Source organism: Chrysochloris asiatica, unplaced genomic scaffold (assembly GCF_000296735.1).
Source record: "Chrysochloris asiatica unplaced genomic scaffold, ChrAsi1.0 scaffold00057, whole genome shotgun sequence".
Classification (NCBI taxonomy): Eukaryota; Metazoa; Chordata; class Mammalia; order Afrosoricida; family Chrysochloridae; genus Chrysochloris; species Chrysochloris asiatica.
The window spans coordinates 13,635,830-13,640,283 of NW_006408575.1; the positions used below are offsets into that span (position 1 = coordinate 13,635,830).

The window sequence follows — 4,454 nt, forward strand, 5'->3', positions numbered from 1 at the left end:
GATGCAGCCATGAATGCAAGGCCACACAAGGTGGATGGAAGAGTGGTGGAACCAAAGCGGGCTGTTTCACGAGAAGACTCTCAGAGACCACTTAACTGAGAAAAAGATTTTTGTTGGTGGCATTAAAGAAGACACTGAAGAGCATCACCTAAGAGATTATTTTGAGCAATATGGGAAGATTGAAGTGATTGAAATCATGACAGATGGAGACAGTGGCAAGAAAAGGGGCTTTGCATTTGTAACCTTTGATGACCATAACTCTGTAGATAAGATTATTATGCAGAAGTACCATAGTATGAATGGCCACAATTGTTAAGTAAGGAAAGCCCTGTCAAAGCAAGAGATGGCCAGTGTCTCCTCCAGCCAAAGAGGTCGAAGTGGTTATGGAAACTTCAGTGGTGGCCGTGGAGGTGCTTTTGGTGGGAATGACAACTTTGGTCATGGAGGCAACTTCAGTGGACGGGGAGGTTTTGGCAGCAGCCATGGTGGTGGTGGATATGGAGGCAGTGGGGATGGTTATAATGGATTTGGTATTGATGGAAGCAATTTTGGATGTGGTGGAAGCTATAATGATTTTGGCAATTACAACAAGCAATCTTCAAATTTTGAACCCATGAAGGGAGGAAATTTTGGAGGCAGAAGCTCTGGCCCTTATGGTGGTGGAGGTCAATATTTTGCCATACCACGAAACCTAGGTGGCTATGGCAGTTCAAGCAGCAGCAGTAGCTATGGGAGTGGCAGAAGGTTTTAATGATTGCCAGGAAACAAAGCTTAGCATGAGAGTCAGAGAAGTGACAGGGAAGCTACAGATTACAACAGATTTGTGAACTCAGCCAAGCACAGTGGTGGCAAGGCCTAGCTGCTACTAAGAAGACATGTTTTAGACAATACTCATATGTATGGTCAAAAAATAAACAAAACAAAAAACTCGAGGGCTGTATTTGTGACTAATTGTATAACAGGTTATTTTAGTTTTTGCTCTGTGAAAAGTGTAAAGCATCCCAACGAAGGGTTTTAATGTAAATTTTTTTCCCCATGCCCATGCTGTTGATTGCTAAATGTAATAACTGATCATGACGCTGAATAAGTGTCTTTTAAAAAAAAAAGAAAGAAAAGAGGGAGAAGACAAAAATAACTTGCATTAGAAACCACATGGGCGATGTCACAATGGAACCAAAGGCAATTGAAAGGATAATAACAGAATACTATGAATAGTTGTAATCCACCAAATTTGAAAAGTTTGAAGAGACAAATACATTTTTAGAAAAACACAACCTACCTAAACTCACACAGAGTGAAGTAGAAGACACGAACAGACCCATAACAATAGAAGAAATTGATCAGGTCATCAAAAAACTCCCAACTAAAAGAAGTCTATGTCCAGATGGCTTCACTGGGGAGTTCTACCAGACATTGAGGGAAGTGTTGTCACCAATTCTACTCAAACTATTCCAGAATATAGAGGAGAATGGAAAATGTCCTAATACAGTTTATGAAGCAAGAATAACCCTCATACCAAAACCAAGGAAGGACATCACTAAGAAATAAAATTACAGACCAATATTCCTCATGAACATAGATGCAAAAATTCTCAACAAAATCCTAGACAATAGAATCCAGCAGCACATCAAAAAAATAATACATCATGATCAAGTGGGATTCATATCAGGGATGCAAGGATGGTTCAACATTAGAAAAACAATCAATGTAATCCACCATATAAACAAGAAAAAAAAATACATGATCATATCAATTGATACATAAAAGGCATTTGACAAAATCCAACATCCATTCCTGATAAAAACACCCAACAAAGTAGGAATTGAAGGGAAACTCCTCAACATAATCAAGAGCATATATACAAATAAAACCAGCAGCCTACATTACTCTCAATGGAGAGAAACTGAAAGCCTTCCTTCTGTGAACAGGAACCAGACAAGGATGCCCTTTGTCACCACTCCTATTAAATATTGTTCTGGAAGTCTTAGCAAGAGCTGTACAGCAAGTTAGAGAAATCAAGATATCTAAATTGGCAAAGAGGAAATAAAACTCTCTCTATTTTCAGAAGATATGATCCTATATATAGAACCACAAAAACTCAGTAAAAAAGCTACTAGACATCATTGGAGGATTCAGCTAAGTGGCAGGGTATAAGATCACCATACAAAAATCAGTTGGATTCCACTATACCAATGACAGTGCTGAAAAGGACATTAGGAAAACAATGCCATTTACAATAGCCACCCAAAGGATGAAATATCTAGGAATAGATGTAACCTGAGAAACAAAGGACTTATACAAAGAAAACTACAAAACATTGCTACAAGAAACCAAAAGAGACTTATAAAAATGGAAGAATATACCATGCTCTTGGACAGGAAGACTTAACATTGTGAAAATGTCAATACTGCCCAAAGCAATTTACACATATAATGCAATCCCAATCCAGATTCCAAAAACATTCTTCAAAGAGATGGAAAAAACAACTGCAAACTTTATATGGAAAGAAAAGAGACCAAGGATAAGCAAAGCATGGCTAAAGAATAATAGGGTGGGAAGCCCCTCACTCCCTAATTTCAAAATTTACTACACAGCCACACTGGTCAAAACAGCTTGGTACTGGTATAATGAAAGATACATTGATCAATGGAACAGAATTGAGAATCCAGAAATTAACCCATCCACATACAGCCAAGTGATTTTTGACAAAGTACCTAAGTATATTGCATGGGGAAGAGATGGTCTGTTCAACAGATGGTTCTGGAAGAATTGGAAAGTGATATGCAAAAGACTGAAACAAGATCTTTGCCTCATGCCTTATACAAAAACCAACTCAGCATGGCTTAAATAACTAAATGTGAATCCCAGAATTACAAAGACTATCAATGAAAATAAGGGTACAGAAAATATGAGCGCTCTAATATAGGACATACACAGACTACCAAACATTTTTCACTTACACAAACAAAAATAGACAAAATAGGTCAATGGTACATACCAAAAATTAAAAACTCATGTGCATTAAAAGACTTCATCAAAAGAGCAAAAAGGGAGCCCATAGAATGGGAAAATTTTTTTTTCAACGACACATCAGACTTCAACATATAACACCTTTACCAAGAAAAGGACAAATAACCCAATTAAAAAATGGGCACAGGACATGAATAGACACTTCACCAAGGAGGAGATCTGGGCAGCCAACAAACATATGAAGAAATGTTCATGATCACTAGCAATTGTTGTTGTTGTGAAGTGCCGTTGAGTCGGTTCCGACCCATAGCGACCCTGTATAGGGTTTCCGAGGAGCAGCTGGTGAGCTTGAACTACCAACCTTGCAGTTCAAACTGCTTTGCAGTTTGGCGCATTAACCCACAGTGCCACACTAGCCATTGTTGTTGTTAAGTACCGTCGAGTTGGTTTCGACTCATAGCAACCATGTATAGGGTTTCCTAAGAGCAGCTGGTGAGGTTGAATTGCCGATCTTGCACTAGCCATTGTTGTTGTTAAGTACCGTCGAGTTGGTTTCGACTCATAGCAACCATGTATAGGGTTTCCTAAGAGCAGCTGGTGAGGTTGAATTGCCGATCTTGCACTAGCCATTGTTGTTGTTGTTAAGTGCCATCGAGTTGGTTCCGACCCATAGCGACCCTGTACAGGGTTTCCGAGGCTGTAAATCTTTACAGAAGCAGAAAACCTCATCTTTCTCCCACGGAGCAGCTGGTAGCCATTAGAGAGATGCAAATCAAATCAACAATGAGATATCATCTCACACCAACAATAATAGCAAAGATCAAAAAAGTAGAGGACAATAGGTGCTGGTGAGGATATGGAGAAAATGGGACACTCCTACATTGCTGGTGGGATTGCAAAATGGTCCAACCCCTCCGTGAAACAATATGGCTCTTCCTCAGAAGGTTGGAAATAGAGATACCTTGTTGTTCTTAAGTGCTGTTAAGCCGGTTCCAACTCATAGCGACCCTGTATAGGGTTTCCAAGAAGACGCTGGTGAGCTTGAACCACCAACATTGCAGTTCAATTGGCTTTGCAGTCTGGCACATTAACCCACAGCGCCACACAAGAGATACCTTATGATACAGCAATTCTTCTACTTGGTATTTATCAACAAAAAATACGAGCCATAATGCTAGTAGATACGTGGACACCAATCTACATAGCAGCTCTATTTACAATAGCAAATAGATGGAGACAGCCTAAGTACCCATCAATGGAAGAATGGATAAACAAACTTTGGTACATACACACAATGAAATACTATGGTACCCTGAAGAATAACAAGGAAGCAGCAAGACACCACATAATGTGGATGAACCTTGAGAACATTATGCCAAGTGAAATAAGGAGAAATATGGCAGAGATCCAGTATTGTAAAAGATTAAGAAAAAGTACCCACACTAAAAGGGGGGGGGGATTATCATTTATTTTTTCTATTTTTA

At 39.2% G+C, this 4,454-nt stretch overlaps 1 pseudogene; it reads left to right on the forward strand.

The window, feature by feature from the left end:
- On the forward strand, positions 1–751 carry LOC102813159 (annotated as a pseudogene).
- The last annotated feature ends 3,703 nt before the right edge of the window (positions 752–4,454 follow it).